The 19,675-nt window shown below is 28.3% G+C and overlaps 1 protein-coding gene across 1 annotated transcript in view; it reads left to right on the top strand.

Annotated features, from left to right (window-relative positions):
* The window catches only part of LOC129958731 (dual oxidase-like), a 184,571-nt gene that overhangs the window by 105,829 nt on the left and 59,067 nt on the right, over positions 1–19,675 (top strand). The gene's annotated exons all lie outside the window — the stretch shown is intronic.

Below are 19,675 nucleotides of genomic sequence, written 5' to 3'. Positions count from 1 at the left end.
AGAAAAAGTAGTTAGGACAATGATTTTGATTTTCTTTAACAATCTCTCTTGCACAGCTCTAATTACATTTAGTGGTTTTAATTAAATATTGATGTTTTTTTTTATTGTCATGGAAAATCTATTGTTACATTATTGTTTCAGTAGAAATTTGTGTGTGAAATTTCAATAAGTTCTGCTACAGCTTTAAAACAGTAGGACTCATAATTTTTATTTTTATTGTATACATACATCCAATAAACGTTGAGTAATAAAGAAACAACCGCAGATATTTTATTTATGTACTACATGGGACTGGTCAAATATTGAAACAAAGAATCCTTCTTACTTGATTTATGATTCATTGTTTAAGCTAATCCTTTATGTTGAAAAGATTTGCTGATAAAATATTTTTTAAATCGTCAGCATCAGGTTTAATATTTTTTTAAAGGGAAGCATTATTACCTGAAGAACTATATGAATATATTTACATCTTCTAAAAATTCTTTCAAATAGTAGAATATTTTAATGATTTTTATTACATATACATTGTTATATGCGTATTAAAGTTTGAACCGATAATTAATACCTGAAATATTACCAAAACTATTAATTGTTTAGATATCGAAATAATGCCTCAGATGTTATCTTTCTATGCATGTCATTCAGAATTAAAATTTTGTTATTCTTAAACTGTTTCAAAAAGATTGTAAAGATTTAATTAAAAATTAAATCAAGCTCATTTATTTGAAAGCTCTTTTTATATAAAATATTAAAAAAAATCAAGAAGACTATATATTCAACATAAAACAAAGACGCATAAAATTGACTTTTAATATTGAATAACTAAAGGAATATCTACATTTTTCATGGCACAACTCAAGAATTTATTTTACAGCAGTACAGTTGTTCGTGTATTTACTAACATTTTAAAGCATAATTAGTTTTGTAGATGCCGCGTTCGAAGGTTGCATCATCTTCGAATTAATTCTTTCAGTGTTACATTTAGCAAGAGAGTAGGTCCTCCCAGCAACCTAGAACTAGTTCAGCTGGCTCATGTTGAGAAATAGGTCAGCTTTTAGACGAATGCTATCTCACTCTCCTATTGGTAAAGAGTTATGCGTCTTTTTTATTTTTTATTAATCCAATTTGCAAATCAATTTACCTCGAATCACAGTAACGCAATGCCCACCGTTGGGTGGAGTTGTGCTAATTTAAGTAGAAAGGCTTGAGACTGAGTACTTCTCCTTCATTTGGTCCTCCTCTCCTTCATAGTTTTCTCTAAGATGTTCCACCTCTTCTTCATTATCAATCACAACACATTTTATGAAACAGATATAGTTATTTTTAAACAGTTTACGTATTTTATCAAATGCTACGGAATCAATCCTTATGAAATCCATTTCAAACAATTATGGATTATGCATCTCATTCCTTTTTGAAAACATTATTCAAATAAGAATATTTGTTTTTAAAAATACTGATCACTTTGACTGAAAAAAATCATTTTTGACGCTCTAGTGTATTATGTGTAGTTAACTACGGTTTTATAAAAAAAAAAAAAACCAAAATGATCGAAACACCTAATTTTTATTAAGCAAAATATTCTTTAAAATCATTTCGGTAATTTAGTTTTAGGAAAATCGTGTAATACAACATGTGAAATAAAAGAAACATTGCAGAGCTATTTTATTCTAAGTAGAAATGAAATTCATACATACCGAATAATACAATAAAAACTTTTTTTGTTTTGTTGTATTAGAAACTTTCATTTGTTGTAAACCTAAGCCGGTATTTATTCTATACTTAAATATATTTGGAAGAAACGAAAAGAAAGAATTTTTTTGGGGAAAATAATAAGACATCCAGCGCGTAGCTGCAAGTGCTTAATCGTGTCAGTAAAATGATGACAATACCCTAAATGCTTATTTTGTAACATTAATTCGAAATTTAATATTCGGGTTCTATTTTGTGTTCACCAATTATATATACATAATATTGTTAATAGTGACACAAAAATGTATTAAAAAGTCCAATTAGATATTTCCCCCTAAATCATCGCTGTGTCTAAATTCATCACACCAATGTACTGCTGAAAAACTACATTTGAATTTTGAATAGCAGTTTTAGCCTTCTGATACATTTATAAATTATTCTTTAAATTGAAAGTATTCGAACATCTCAATAATTAATGACTCATAATATACTTTATACGCTAAGAATATGAAAGAAATATAATCCCACCAATTGATTGCTTTGTGTTCTTACTGATATATAAACATGTGTTTAAAACATTAAAATTAATTTTTGGCAAATAAAACTGTAAATAGCTGTGCAGTTAGTTTTAAAGAAATAAAAAGTTCAACTATTTGAATTTTCAATTAATAACGCTCTAATGATACCGGAAAAAAAGAATACAGATTGCTTAAATTTCATTTCTATAGAGCATACGTTAATAAGTAACTGCTTATTTTTATTAACACTGTTTGTGGCGTATTTGCCAACTATATATTTCAGGGATAAGGAGATAAATTTTTATACATGTTCGAAAAGAATGTTTAAAATATTTGTTAATATTTTCAGTAAGTACATCAAGTTCAATAAGTCTCACAAGAGTTTTGAAATATTTATATATTTAAATAAAATTATTTGTAAATAATGCAACTGAATAATTGTTTCTAAAGTAACTGCGATGATATTAATGAAAAAAATTGTCACAATGTACGAAACGCGGCAAAAATAGAAGCTAACCTAACTTTTTATAAAGTATTACACAGATTTTACTATGAGTTATGACAATATCAATCTGAAAGTACTTTAATATTTAAAAAAAAGTATCGAGAATCAACTTGAGATTAAAAAAAGAGTACCGGAAATTTGTGAAAAAGGAAAAGAAAAAATAATTTATCGCAGAACTGTTTGTCTCATCACGTCATATGGACAATGAAAGATCCTTTGAAATAAGAAAATTCCAAAAGATTGTCGGAATAGGATCATCTGTTTAAACTGGAACTATTTTTAATATTTGGTGTCAGTTGTGTGATGTAAATTGCTCTCTTACCAACTGCATAGTGTACTAATTCATTTACGGACCTTTGTTTCTGGGTCTTCATAAACAAAACTTATTAGATGTATAAATCTTTTCAAATATAGTTAAATGAATATTAATTATTTTATTTTCGGCTATAAAGGTTTAAAGCGGAACTCGTGTTTCGTACTTAGAATATGTCTTAGTTTTTTTTTCCTTCCTTGAATATAAGCGACTTCTTTTATATGTTCATAAAAGTATTAAAAATTAAAATTATTAAATTTTATTTCACAATGTGATCAAATTATTATAAAAATCTATTTTAATTGAGGATAACTTTTTTTGCTATAATGAAATGTTTGATAAGGAGTTAATAAAATGAGTTAATTTGAGTTTACATCTATTTTAAATTCTGAAATTCATTATTCGTCATGGCACTTTTAAATGGCATTCAGAGTTTGAGAAAAATTCTTCTCATGTCTAAATCCAATATAACAATTTTTCATCTTATGAAAAATATATACATAGAACTTCTCTATTTCAATTCTTAGTTTCTTTTGAAATAAGCCTACCTCATTCAGAGAACGTTTTATATATCTACGTTATTTTCTATTTCATTTCTAATAAGTTAAACTATCTACTTCTCAATTTTGGATAATGTGAGATTTCCAGAAGCTAGATGAAACATCCTATTCATCTTACAATCGGCACCTTTCAGGAACTTCTGAAAGGTGCTCCTCTTGTGTGAGGTAGAATATAATTGCCGATGTAATATCTTAATAGCCTCTCATCCTTCATAAGGAAGCTCTGAAGCTCGACCTCGTCGTTGAAGGATTGGAAAAACCAAATAAGGAAGACCATTCTGCCGTACACAGGGAGTAAAAATGTGCCATAATTGCGAACTCCACCAAACAAGAAAGAAACAAAATAAAAGTGGCTGTAGACTAAAAATTGGACTATTATCTTTGAAAGAAGGTATGGGTGTTTAAGAGTTTCTGCTGAGATGACCGATAGTAGCTGGTTAGGCGATGCTAGTAGCGAGAATAAACTGGTGGTGGCGTGTTGAGGGGTCGTTGCTGTCAAAGTTTATGCAAGTAGCCAGTGATCTACGGCCTACGTCTTAGTGTAATAACTGGGTGATTATTGCATGCCACTGATTTTTATCTCTGCCTCATGCAAAAGGAATCGGTGGCGGTATTCTTTTATTTTTAACGTTTTTTTTTATGGGGAAGAAAAAAAAACGTGGATATAACCGAAAGGAAAATCTTGAACTTACTGAGCTTGTTTTCTAGTTAATATCCGACCTCCGCCTGAATTTTAAAATTACTTTTGTAATGTTTATGTAATTTGTTACATAAAAGGCAAATAATTAGCTAAACAGTGATCTAGTTTTCCAGCTGGAAATGATATCTATTTGTTAACATTACATAAGACTTTCCGTCGTCGATTTGCATGTTGTGGTTTTTCAATTATAATAAATATTCACATTAAATAACTAACTGAAAAACTAATCATATTAAATTTATTTTTAATATCCAAATTCTTTCTCTAGTCATTTGTATTATGATTAATGTAATTTCTGTTGTATTAAATTCCATTTCAATATAATATTAAGTTTCGGGAAAAAAAAAAAAGAAAATAGCAGCATGAATCTAATAGATTTTCAAGAAGGTAAAGATTTAGAACTTTCTTATGACGGGAAAACTCGGGTTTTCTTTTTTTTATATAAAAAAGCAGATTTTAACAAAATTGTTATTAATTCGAATTTTAATAACCATTCAAATTAATCTCAAATGATATTAGAATTAAATTGAATGTATTAATTACTTAGTTATGCAATGAATTAGCAATCGTTTTTTAAAAAAGGACCAAAAAGTGCTTTTTTGACAAAATTGAATAATGACTGAAAAATGTTATTTCTGAAAACTATTTTATTACTAAAGCTAATCTAAGTAAAACTGACTATTTTTAAAACCTTTATTTTCCTGTAAATATAGCTTAATATAACTTACTACTACAAATGTAACATTTCTAATTGTTTTGAAATTTCAATATTACAAGTATAAAATTCCAGCGTTTCTTTATTAATTTCCCTACCATTTATCTAAAAATTCTAAAATTGCAGTGGGCGGGCAGATCTTCTTTACGGGGTACATTTGACCCCATAGACAGGAACTGTTAAAAGTAGATCGTTTTCAAAAAAGAATAAGTGCAAAATTCTGATTGATCTTCTGCGATCAAGTTAGATAAATGACATATTTCAAGAAAAATTCAAGAAAAAGAATAAATATAAAATCTTTGACTTCTACCTTCGTTATTTGACCAGAATTTCTGGAAATTCAACTTACGCAATGATCAACTGAGTAAATTAGCCTCAATTTATTTTTTTATCGTTGAGGGGGGAGGGAGTGGCTGGACTTAAAAAAATATGAATTTTCATTGGAGATGATTATGAATAATGTAGCAAATAAATTGAATAAGCAGAGCAATATACAGATAATATCCATGAATTAAATATACATTAAAGAAAATGAGAGATCCATAATTTTCATAAGATTAATGAATTTTCAGAAAGTCTATAAAGAAGTCAGAGAAAAGAAAAGCGCAGAATTTCCGGGATTATTTTAAAACAACTTCAACCATTAAAAAAATATTTTGTAGAATAGCTTTGCTTGAACTCGATACCTTTTTACATTAATGCCTTAAATATCTTCCTTCTTTTTATTAATTCTGAAATAAATTTGAATTGAAAAAAAAAATGATATTTTATTTATTTTAAATATAGTTCATTTACCTGCTGATTTAAAATAATGTTAAAAGAAAGAATCTGAACATTTAAGGGGTACATTTTTTTAATCAGTGTTTGTGCCCATTGATGATTTTATGAATCTTATCTATTGACAGCACGTGAAACAAAATCAAAATCTATACTTATAATAAAGCTGTGTGTGTGTGTGTTGTCGCTCTACAGGCCCGATCGTTCGACCTACAGCTACCAAATTTGGCATGTGTATACCTTGGAGGCCGAGAATGTGCAATTTTTTATTTTTAATTAGAATTTTTATTAATTAAAAATTAAGCGTAACTTCCACTGTAATTTCCGAAAATACTACAGTACAAAATTGATTTTTGCATCAAGTTAAAGCTAAAAAAATTATCTTGTTAGTGATACCAATGCTTTTACCTATATTTTAAGTTTCGATTTTTAACATATTTTTCAACAATATATTTCGCACGAAATAAAAAAAAAATTAATCTGCACGAGCACGTCAATGGAAGAAAGTTAGCTTTTATCAAAGTGTTGCCATCCCATTTAAAGAAGTTCAAATTAAAAAATAAACTATTATTGAAAATTCAATATATAAAAGTGTAATTAAGTGTAATTTTCAGCACGTGTCTATATAAAATGAAAAAAATTTGAAATACGATATTTTCTAAAAAGAGAATGGAGGAAACGTTTTCTATGATCTTCTACAGTATATGTATTCTGTACTTATAATAAAGCTCAATGTGTGTGTGTGTGTGTGTGTGTGTGTGTGTGTGTGTGTGTGCGCGTGTGCGTGTGCGTGTGTGTGTGTGCGTGTGCGTGTGTGCGTGTGCGTGTGTGTGTGTGCGTGTGTGTGTGTGTGTGTGTGTGTTGGCGCTCTACAAGCCAAACCGTTTGACCTGCAGCTACCAGATTTGGTGCATGTATACCTTGGAGATCGGGTATGTGCCTCTTGGAGCGATTTTTTTGAATTTTTAATTAGAATTTTTATGAATTTAAAATTACGGGAAATGTCTGCATTTTTTCGCTATAGCTTACGAAAATATTAGCGCACAAAAAGAATTTTTACATCAAGTTAAAGTTCAAAAAATAATTTTTTTAATAATACTAATATTTTTACTTATAATTTAAATTTCTATTTTTAATGAATTTTTAATAATAAATTAAAAATAATGTAATCGTATTTTTCAACAATTTATTTCTCACAAAATAAAAATAAAATTTAACATGTAAGAGCAAGTTACGCGCGTATGAGAAAAAAATTAGCCTCTATCAACGTGTTGCCACCACAGTGATAAAAGCTCAAATTAAAAAATAAATTACTGGAAATTAAATCAAGAAAAGTATAATATTCAGTATGTGTATGTATGAAATAAAATAAATATAAAATATGACATTTTCTAAAAAATAAATGCTAAAATAGGTTTTTATGATCTTTTACAATATCTGCGCTATTAATTTAATAAAGCATCTTTACTTGAGACAAACATGGTTTAATATATATCCTTTCGATTCGGGCTCAACGGCTAATTCGTAAACCTTTAATTATAGAAATGCAAGTGTTAAAATAGTCTAAATGAAGTAAATAATTATATTTTCTGTAATTTGAAGCAACATATCTTCTAATAAATCATGAATGTTTAGCTTTTATCTAGATCCTCTGCTCTTTGAATCGTATTTAACAAAATATTCTTGAGTCACTAATATTTTTATTAAAAAGTGCTGCACTCCAATCAACTAAATCAGCCATTGAAATTGACTGATTTATAAAAATTTGAATATTACTATTCAATAAAAATGGGGGATTTTATTCATCGATCGTCTCAAAGATGATACTCCTATCAGTGCCCAGGCTTTCTCAAGACTTATTGGCCTAAGATTATGAAAATGCTGATTGTTCTAAACTATTCTATTCAAACCTTCAAAAATCTATCAGATTTGATAGCAGAAGATCGAAATTTTCATTTATTTATTTAAAAGTTGAAGTGTCAAGAATATTTTATTGCTTACGATTCCCTAGGAGCAAAGAACTGCATAAAATTTAGATTTCATAATTTTTTAAGTAATAAATAAATGAGTAAATAAATAAAGTTAAATAAATAATAAAGTAAGTAAATAAATAAATGAAGGTGACTTCAAATTACTTTTGTGATCTTATCGGATTGTGAAAAAAATAATAAAGATATTAACTGTAATTATTAGTTTATCATAAAAAAATATGTGAAGATAAGTTTCTTCTTTATTGTTTCTTTTTTGAATCACCATTTTCTTTCTCGAAAAATAGGGAGAAAGTGCACGAATGTACTAAATAGATCTCTCATGATTAATGTCTTTATTGTTAGCCTATTAGAGATAAAACTTTTTTTCATTTTTTTTTTATTTAACCATTCAGAATAACATTTAACAGAAGTTGGATTTAAAGCAAAATACATTGTCATTGAAGCAATTTCTATTTAAAATTTGACAGATGCAAATTGTTTCTTAAATAATAATACGAACATCTTTGACATTACTTTGTAATGAATATGAGAGGTTAATTTTAAAAGCCGCATTGTTTTATTATAAAAATAAGATATTTTGATAATTGGTTGCAATTTGTAATATATCTTATATCGGTATTCAACAAAATTTGTAAAACTTTGCGGGTTGTATATGATGGAAAAAAAACTAAGAAGTTCACAAGGTTAAATGTTTAAATCAATTTAATAAAATTCATTTTACTTCTTAATTATACGATTTTCTACGTCTAGTTAGAAGAAAACGTTTGGTCTTTGACTTCAGTTTTAAAGTTTGTAGAACACTCGAGATACTTATAGATTCCACGCACTTGTAAAAAAATTATAGCATCTATGCCTCAATTAATTTAAATAGAGACAGTTTTGAAAATGATAAGTTGAAGCACATGGCATAGAGTAAATCAATCAACTGATTAATGGCAATTTTTTAATATTTTATTTTTTATAAATTTCATTTTTAAAATCACGATTATATTTACAACTACTGTGGAAATTATTAATTTCAATAAAATTTGTTTCGGTGAAGCCTTTTGTAAGATCTTATTCCACAGAGATGGGAAATTATATATTGTCATGCTAAGATATCACCTCTACGATACGTCAAGACATTCTTGGAAACTTCACATCATTTTTTTCAAGATAGCCAAGATTCTCGGATGAATGTCATTTATATTTGAATATTTTATAGGAATGTTTAAATACTGCTTTGTTTACGTAAATACATTTTTCGGTAGATAAAATTTTTATTACAATTATTCAATATAAAGATATTTAAGGTTTATTTAAAAAAAATATATGGCTAAAAAACGAATTTTCGTACTATACATATAGTTTATAATCTAAATTGCCTAAAGTCACTCTAATTGCTGCACTTCCTTTTGCGATTACTACATAATCATCAATGTGTCTTTCTATTTCGAATGGCTATCAATGATATGATATGATCTGCTCTCTTTTTTCCCCCTTGTACACATCCGATATTCAAAAAGAAAAGACCAGTAGTTTCGATGATGTCTGGCGATCGTCTTCGGAATTTACTGGGTGACATTTCACAACACTCTTGAATTATGACCACACAGCTAACAGTAAGAGATAGTCCCAGAAAAGTGTCATATTATTTTTTCGTTTTGAGCGCTGTCTTCTACTTTTTAAGAATTTAATGAATGATGGATGCCTTTGTAAAACGCTTCTGAAATAATAATGAAATAAGATTGCGAAGAATGCAGTCAGAATTTTTAACGGCGGATTCCAAGCTAGCAGACATTGCTCCCATTCTGGAATTGCTTGAACACGCTCGCTGAAGGTTTTGCTGTTTTATATTATTTATATATAAAAACTATATAAACTAGACAAAAAAATAATTGTAAACGTGGTTATTCTAAACGCATTGAAATTTTATATTTTAAAGTATTTTTTTAGCCTCTTGGAAATATTTTCCCTCTATTTCATATATAAATAATAAGCAAAATCATGTGTTATAACCACGTCACTTATTCATATTTCATTCAAAATAAAATTGTTCATATTTCACTCCTGCCATTAATTTATATATATATTTTTTTATTTTGTAAGTAAAATTAAGCAAATTTCTGCAATTGAAGAATGCATACTTTTTATTTTGTTTTCAACATAAGATTTATTGTTTAAGTGGTAAATAGATACTATGTGGGAGAAATTATTAATCCAATTATTGTTAGGAATGTTACGAAATTGATTATATGAGCAAGGATAGTGATTAAAAATAAAATATTTAAAATTAGATTATTTATAACTCAGTAATACATTCCCCATCATATTAAGAGGAAACTTAATTAGAATAGATTGATAGAATATCTTTTCAATCAGCTATGCTTGTAGATGGTTTAATTATTAATCTCCTGGCGTTTTAACTAATGATCTATCTAAATGGATGATCTAGTTCTTTGGCTTATTTTTACTTAAATGTGTAATTTTTTTAAAAATATAAAAAAGAATGCATGGAAGTTTGACAAATTAAGTACTCTTAGATGCTTCTTTGTGCTTAAACAGTGCAGTGCACTTATTTATTATACTTTAAAACTTCACGTTTTACAAATGTTTTGAAGATTCTTTTTTACACATGAAATAAAAACCTGGCGTTACAATTTAAAATAAATATTTGTTTTATAGAAAATTTTGTTACTCTTAATTTAACAAAAATCTGTCAACTGAAGGAAGCATTAAACACGATGGCTGATTTTGCATAAAACGCTTATAATCACATAGCAAACAGTTCTCAATATTTAAAATTTTTACATATAGTTTACAGCAGCCCATACTTGCATTCTTAATGCCTTTAAAAAGCTGGTGTTATTCTTTTCTTTTATTCACCGATAATGAAATTCTCGCTTTTAAAATTATATTTGTTTTATGTAGTGTTAAAAGTATTCATCTCATTAATAGCGTAAGCCCTTAGCAAGAGCAGATTTGCAGATTGCGGTTTACGCATATTGTCTTAATCGTTTCCATTTCATTCGTCCAATGCTAGAATTTCATTCAAATGTAGTGCACAAGCAAAATGTTGCCCGTATTGTCATATTCGAGATGAAGCCAATGAAACAGCTTAAATTGCAGTGACAATTGGCTATGAAGGATTTTCAAATTTAGAAAAAAGTGAAGTTAATAAATTCATCGAGCCTGGCAATCGAGAAATAAGTAATGAGGGATTGAAGGATGAAAACAGTGATCATGAAGAAAAATGCTAAGCATTTTTAATTTAGATCAAGTTTGAGAAACTATTGAAGAAAAGCTCGAACTGTGTTTGATTTTGAAATAGCGGTAAAGTTTAATAAAAAAAAAAGTCCCTTTTTGACAGGTGTTGAAAAACTGCGGGCGTTGACACGAAGATTAGAATTCAATCACTTTATCAAGTAAAAATCAACAGCATTTCTTTTAAAAAAATAGCTGTATGTTATAGCTACTTATTAGGTAGTAAAAAATTATTTTCAATTTGTATTTATTATGTTTTTGCTTTTAATTACAATAATATTCTAATTTGTTTAATTTATATATACTTTCTAAATTTGAACTATAACAAATTAATTTCTTCCATTGATAATTAGTATGTGAAACATGTTTTTGTTGCACGTATACTTTAAATAAAGACACAACTCCCGCGTTCGGCAGAAATATTTTTATAACTTGGCCAAAATCAGAGTTAAAAAACTATTTTGATAATACAAATACAATTTTCTTAAAGACAAGTTTTATTTTTAATGCCTACTGGCTAACCTCATTTATAATTGGAAAACTACTTTCCAGAATTTGATTTTTTAGATATAAAAACATCGAAGGAAATACTACTCTATTTGAAGAATTCCATTAATTTAATACCCAAAAGTCATGAATAATTTCGAATCAGTGTTTGCATATTAAATTTATTAAAACACGGAAAAATCACTTGGTCAGTAATCATTTCTAATCTTTTCATATTATAGATAGTTTTGAAAAACCATATCACCTCCCTCATTTCTTGTTAAATGTGAATTTGCTAAATGACCTTTACCCCCATTTTCATTCAATCATTTGTTTTAAAAATAAAATTATAGTTTCTAATTTTTAAAATGATCTTTTTCTGTTGGCACATATTTGCTTCTCTTTAAAATGAGAAGTTGGTTAAATCCAAAAAGAACTTTTAACAATATTATTTTAAAAAACGATGTTTGCTTACCTGAATTTTATCTGATATTCTTCTTCTTGAAGTTTAAAAATAATTTTTATTCTTTTGAAACGGGTTTAAAGTTAAATTTAAAATTTAATTGAAATATCTTTTAGGGTGTCAATTTTTAATAATTTAAAATTTAATTCGAAATGTCTTTTAGAATGCCAATATTTAATAATTTGCCAAAACGTTATTACGGTTTTCCAACCTAAATAAGTCTTTCCTCCATAACGAAACTGCTTCAATTTGTGTTGACAGCTTTTAATAATGAGAACGTATCATTAGCGGCTTCAGACCTTAGTGACAAAATTAAATCTTGCGCCGACTTGCACCACTGACGTAGATTTTGATGTTGAAAAATTACCACCGATGTAATGTTCCTCTACTATACGTATATTTTACCATTTACATTCACTGAGCATCCTCATAATAGATGGACAGATAAACTAATGCATATCTTATCTATCAGCATTGCCTATAGCATGTAACCTCCCATAGCTCACTTGCTTTTGCACCGCTGAAAATGTAATACTGAATTATTCGTGACGCCGCCGTCACATTCATCAGGAGATCGAAATGCCACAAAGAAAAGGGCAGAAGACAGGCCCTTTAGTTACATGCATTCTTTCTTTATCTTTTTTGCTCACGATGATTTTATTTCGTGTTCTGCGCTCGAATGAGGTATTTACCATCTTGATGGACCATCCGATCAAATCCACAATTGATATGTATCGTCCTTATGATTGCTGAGATTCATATATTACTTATGTATTTATAAGGGTTGGGTGATATGCCTTTGACTGTAAATATACAACTCCAGATAAAACTGAAATGATGATTTGGATTATTTCGATACATAAATTCATTCTGTAAGATATAGTGTATGAGAATTTGAGAGCTTTTACTTGATTGACAGATCTATTGCATGAGTATGATTTTAGAATAAGTATCGTGTCAATCTGTATATCTGAAGCTTAGGGTACGTGAAGAAAAAGTGATAATAGTTGTCAAATGGAAATAAATGTGTTGAAATTTAAAAAAATAATCTGAAAATAATTTTTGTTAAAAAATTACGTATACACAGTCATTTTAAATCACTTTAGTTATATAAAAATTCTAAAATTAAAATGCAAAATCAGTAAATTGATCTGGTATTTATTAAATTAGTTCCATCTGTATTTTAGCTATTTATATTTCATTTCAATTGAGGGGAAAGATTCAGGTGATCTTAGCGTGCTAGGATTCGTTGAAAAGATAGTATTTAAATACACTTAGATACATATTTTGAATTATGATCTCATGAAAGTTTTAAGAGTATAATTTTATTATCTAATATATGGTTGAAATCACCATATTGTCAGTAATAATTTTGATGAAACAATAATATCAATATAGACATACTTATGTATTATTCATAATTTAAACACTTCTCATGCTGACAATTAGTCTTTTAGAAAATCCTTAAAAAATACTTCTTATATATAAAATACCCATTAAAACTCCTTACATATAAAATATGAAAGAACTATTCCATTTTTTTGGGATTTATTCTGCTGATTTTATTTCGTGATAATATAAGCCAACAATAATTCGGTTTTACTTAATATTGTGACTTTTAATAAATTCTACAAGAAAACCCAACCTTTTTTTCAAATTATTGAGGTTTTTTCTCTTGTTCTTGCTTTTCATATATTTTATGAAAATGTGACGATCATCATTCTTATCAAAATAAACTATTGGCCCAAAGAAACTTATACAGTGATTCGTTTTAAAATATCCCAATTCAATTATAAAAGAAAATGCATATTCAGTAACTTCAAAAACCGCGAAGTAATTTAGAAAATACCAATTTTTAATAGTTCTGTAATAATGATGAAGCAGTCATTCACAGTGATGCGTGTAACTTATTATTTTGCGAATTATTTCAAGAAATTATTTGAACAGAACCTATTAATTTAGTTCTGTTTGTTAAAAATTCTTTTGCTTCTTTCTGATGTAATTCAGTGCAACATATTTTGTATTGAATTACAATTTATATTTCTATATAGAATTTGCAAAAAGACTTGGGTGCATACGCCCCCTGCTCACTCCGTTTATCAGCCCCTAAAAGTCATGTTGATTCTTTTGCGATCACTACAATAGGTTTCTGGTAGCTGGTTTCACTCACTTTCCACATATTAATGTATTTCTGAAAACCATTAAGATATTTATAGTTGAATTTTTTTCAATCATTCGATGCATCCAAAATTAACATTCTGTCAATGGTTTGGTTGCTTGAATATAGAATCCAATCTTTCTATAACAGAGTGTAAATATCCTTCAATTCTTTCATGCTTTTTTTAGTAACTTCACTGTTGTCAAAAATATACAACTGGTCACATCCTGGTTTATTCTGATCATTTGTATAAAGACGAATGCATATGATATATATGACCATCTATCCTACAGCAGTATGAACCTTTTCCATGTGATTTAATTTCTCCTTCAATGAAAGCAAAGACTAAAACACAGCCACATTCCTTTATATGCTTGCGAAAATTTGTTTGAGCCTTTTTCTTCAAAATGTCCAGTGAATTCAATTAATTTTTCCAAAACAAACTTTTTTATTATTGTGACAACATTTTGTTCATTTTACTCTTAAATATCCTTTTTTCCAAGAAATGCGCGATGAAAAAAAAAAAAAAAATAACAACACTGTTATAGTCCCACAAATAGTTCAGAAATTTCGCTCCGTCCACAAAAACGATTCTTTAACATTTTAATTTGTCTTAACTTCTTGTTTTTGACGATTTCGATGTTTAATCAAAACTGTTCGGTTTCAACTGATTTTTTTTATATCATAACCAACCCTAAAAGAAAAAGTTGTCTCAGGTATTTCGCCTAGACAAGTGTGGAGAGGGGGGTGCTAGCTCAGGTGTCGTCCTCGTCATCTGACCGCGGTTCAAAATTACGAGGTCCGTCCCAAAATAGCCCTAGTGTTGCTTCAAACGGGACGTTAATATAACCAAAACCAAACCAAATCGCCTAGACAAGCATGTAAACAATCTGTACGATTGCTCAAAGACGATTAACACATTCGGCTAGATTTTGCGCCCGCATTGTCGTTTTGTATGTTATTGGGGAATTTCTTGTTTCGAAAATATTTAACACGAAAAATAATCTGTTAATAGTGGTTTTACAAGTGTGCCAGTTTTTATCTGACGATAAGACAAAAAATTTGGATGAGCTTTAAATCAGAAAAAAAAAAAAAAAAAAAAATCTAAATTTAATTAATTCTTAAAAGGAAGTAATCCTCAAATTCTACCCTGACGTTTATGATATATATAAAAATTTCCTAAATACTTTTAGTGATTTCTGATCTACGTCTATTAACAAACTGAGTAAATATTCATTCTTAAAAAAATATTTAAGTCTTGATGCAAATAAATGGACAATTTATATGACTCTAATTTTTGAAACCTTTCACAAAAACCTGATAATCTATTTGTGCAATGCTTTCCTTACGGTTAATGAGTGCAGAAGAAATCAGATCTTCATTTTTCATTGAAGTTCATTATTAATATACTTTACGGTAATGACTAATGCACTGCTTCTGACGCATCTTCAGCTTTGTTCAGGTTTTTGTAATGTAATAGATAAATTATTATTATACACATGGACTAAATGTTTTTAATGTCACCTGCAGAAAAAAAAATACAACCTTGTGATATACTTTTCGAGTTATAAATCATTTCGCCTAATGAATATTGTGTTGTTGACAATCTTCCGATATGTAAGGTTATCGCAACTGCACATCAAATTCTTTCTCTTTCGGACTGCTCTTTTTCAACCCAGAAGGAAGGGAAGTAAAAATCCAGTCACGTGTTGGCAAAATGTCTATTAATCACATTTTTACCGCTCCGGACCATTCTTCCTCCCCCCCCCCCCACCTGCCTGATTGATAGACAGGTCAAATCATTGAGGCCAATACAAACACGTAATCAGTCCCAAAAGAAAATTCGGGTCGCTTTTGCTTTCATGGAAATGAAGGCAATTATTTCTAGAAATCGAACAGCAAACAGGTCTCTCTTCTTATTCCTTTCTCACGCTCTGCCTGCAGGGCCGCTTGAATTTCGAAACTCTATTGTGCGAGGATGTCTTTTATGAATTCAACAATACCATTATATAATTTTCGCGATGAAAAGTAGATTACAAATCTTCAGATTAAAAGGGGAAAATGTCAGGACACGCCAATAGCTTTCATACATATAATTTGACTGATATTTGAGCTCGTGATTGATCTGTCACGGGGTCATTAGCAAAGAATCAACTATTTCTGTGTCCGCAGAATCTTTAATTAATCATGAGTGATATGTATTAGAAAATAAATTGTTGTGCGGCGTTATTAAAATTTGCATTACGCTGTTCAAAATTCTTTAGAACAATTTTGTTTCACTTTGCACAGTTATTTATATAGCTCAAATTATTTCAAAACTTTTTCATTAAAGTAGTAGCAAAATATTTAGTTTTTATTAGCTGATATAAGAATTATAGTAGTATATTTCCACTCACAAATTAAAAGATTTTGAAAAATTTTATTGTAGTTTCATTTAAAGAATTTCGGTTTTCTTAAAAAGGATTTCATCTTTAAAATAATTTAAAAACTTAATAGATTGTTGGCTATGTATTGTTTGGTTAAATATTATTTTTAAGTGAATTCAATTGCTTTAATATAATTTATTGACATTCATATTTTTAATACATTGGAAGCATTGAGACAAAAAATTTATTTTAAAGAGAAGTTGTCCAAATATTTTCTCTTTTTCCGTATCAAAGCTGTAAGCTGTTGATGGAAAGATATACAATCTATTATAATATTATGTTCAATTTCTTCCATATTCGTTATGTATTGATTATATTTGATGTTTCTCAGCGGTTCATATTAATTCTTAAATTCATAAAAGAGGGTCCCAAAAAAGTTATTAAATTTACAAGCGATACCTCGAGTAAAAATCCATCAGTTACATATTTTCATAAGAGCATACAAGCATTAAAATTGTTAGCAATGAAGGAAAAAAAAATTAGAATTTCACATTGTTAGAAGAGTTGTCAAAACTACAACATTTTAGTTACCATTTCACAAAATAAGAATTTCTCTCATAAAATTTGGTTTGGTTTTTATTTTTCATTTGTGTTTTGGGGTCATAAAATGCATCGTCTTATTGGGATGTTGTATTGATTTTTCTATAAATAGTGCTTCATCGAATCGAGTCATATTGTTAACATTTTATCAAAGTACCATCATTTTTCAGTAAGGGTTATATTTCCGCGAAGTGTAAAAAACAACAGTTCTTTGGAATTGGAGGGAATTTTTGCTTTTTAACTTCCTGTTGAAAAAAAAAAAATACCGTAACTCAACATAACATCAGAAATATATGGTGGTCATTCCTCATTCATTTCAACAGGCGAATATTAGTTTCGACACTAAAGAAAGGGGAGGATTTTTACATGGAAGATAAGAAATGTCCGGACCAGTTAAAAATGTTTAAAAAGTTGAAATGGAAACTTCACTCAATGAAGAATCCAAGTCAAACGCCGAAGTTTTAAATGTTAACCGATCCCAGACATTCAAAAGCAATTGAATTGATTCACAAACAAGGAAATTGGGTGCCGTATGAGCTGAAACGGAAGCATATCTTCGCATTCTATCATGAAAAATTGATGACAGATAAATACGCTATAAAATTCTGAAGCGCATAAAATCATGATGCAAACCAGACAAAACATTAACATCGAAGGCTGTATATTCATATTGCTAATAAAAATGAATTCCTCGTCTAATATTTGGTCGGATGTAGCTCACTGAAGTGCATTATGTGTTACTGAGTAAATTGAATCGAGCATTGAATTAAAAATTGCTGGATTATGCAAAAAAGATGCATTAAAATGAGTTTCGCGGATGACAGTGCTCAGTCGGATATTTCGAAATCGGTCAAGTAAACATTAGAAGCAATTGACTGGGATGTTCTTCTATACCTGCCTTATTTTTCAAATGTTTCTTCCGATTACCACCTATTTCGATTAATGGCTCATAACTTGTCTTGTTAGCACTCCTATCTTTATGAGTATATAAAAAATGGTTCCATTCGTGGTTTTCTTGCAAAATTATGACTGGCGATGGCTTTTATTTTGAATAATAAATTTGTAACCATTTTTTAAATTCGTTTTATTATCTCGTTTTCTTGTTTGCAGGTACAAATTTTGCAATCGATTTTAAACGTTTATGATTATATGTAACTTTCCGATGAACTATTATCTTAAGACTTTAAATATAGCCCAGAATGACATGGATAACAATGCATTACTAACTCGCATTCTTGTCTCTTCTGTGTAAATTTTGTCATCGGGTGGGTGCAAGTCATCTTGAAGTTAATTTAAAATCGATTGCAAAATTTAACACACAAATGATTAAAAGCAGAAAATAATTATTTAAATATTTATTTAATTATACCACGTTTTTAAAATGGACTTAAATTGTAAAATAATTTCTATTTATAACTTAATAACTCCTTAACTCCTAATAACTCCTTTCTCCTTACAGATTTATAACATTATACGGATTGTCATGAAAATTTTTCATTGTTAATTTTTAAAATTTAAAATCATAAATTAATCATTAATTAAACAATCATAAATTTTCATGGCAATCTGTATGAGAGTTGGAATCGAATAGAGCTGAGAGAAATTATTTTATACTTTGTAGTCTGTTTTAAAAACGTGGTACATAAAAAAGTGTATTTAAATAATTTTTTTACAACAATACCTCTTTTTTTACCCATTAATAATATTTTTTATAATAAGACCGCATTTCCCCGCCAAAACACCCCATAAAAGTTATATACATTCTGAATAAGAACATTTTTTTCCGAATGGATATTTTTTCATAGATGAATAATATTTCCCATAAAAGTTCAATGAGAATGGGTCTTTTTTCACTCAATGAATTTGAATTTATCATCAATTTGTAACCATTTCATTGGGTTTGACATTTTTTAATCGTCGTATTTTATGTAAGTGAAATGATAAAAGGAATATTTTAAAAGTATGGAAAATAAGGAAGAAGTTAGGTTTCTTGACAAACTAAAATTTTTGTATCGCTTGCTTACTGGATTTTTTGCAACAGAAATAAAAATTGAAGATATTATTATTTCAATTTCGTTCTTTATATTATACATTTAAGCAAAAGGCCTATTTCTAGTCAAAAAATAAAATAGCAAAATCTATTCGCTTCATTTCAGAAACAAAGTTTTACTAGAGAAGTAAAAAAACAAAACAAAAAAAAAAAACCTGAATAAACATTTTTCATCGTTATTTTGATAACGATTCATTTATGTTAAGTTTGGACTATTTTCTAGAAATAATCAATTTTGATGCATTGTCCTGTTAATTAATAAGTTATTCATACTGCAACTTTTTAAAATCATGAAAAGCTAAGTCATGTAACGTACTTTGTTTGAAAAGCCCATTTAGTTTTAATTACGCAACTTATTATCTGTTTACTGGAATTGTTAAATATTAATGTAGGAAATTACAAACAGCTTACTTACTAAAGTAGAAATACTTTAAATTTCTCCTATATTGCAATATAATAACTAAGCATTCATAAAGTAACTAACTAGTCCTTTGACTTGCATCAAAACAAATTATTTTAGAATTTTTATTAAACATGA

This window comes from Argiope bruennichi, chromosome 2, assembly GCF_947563725.1.
Source record: "Argiope bruennichi chromosome 2, qqArgBrue1.1, whole genome shotgun sequence".
In the NCBI taxonomy this organism is placed as follows: Eukaryota; Metazoa; Arthropoda; class Arachnida; order Araneae; family Araneidae; genus Argiope; species Argiope bruennichi.
The sequence above is the reverse complement of the archived record's forward strand: the minus strand, read 5'-3'. Positions and strand labels throughout refer to the sequence as shown.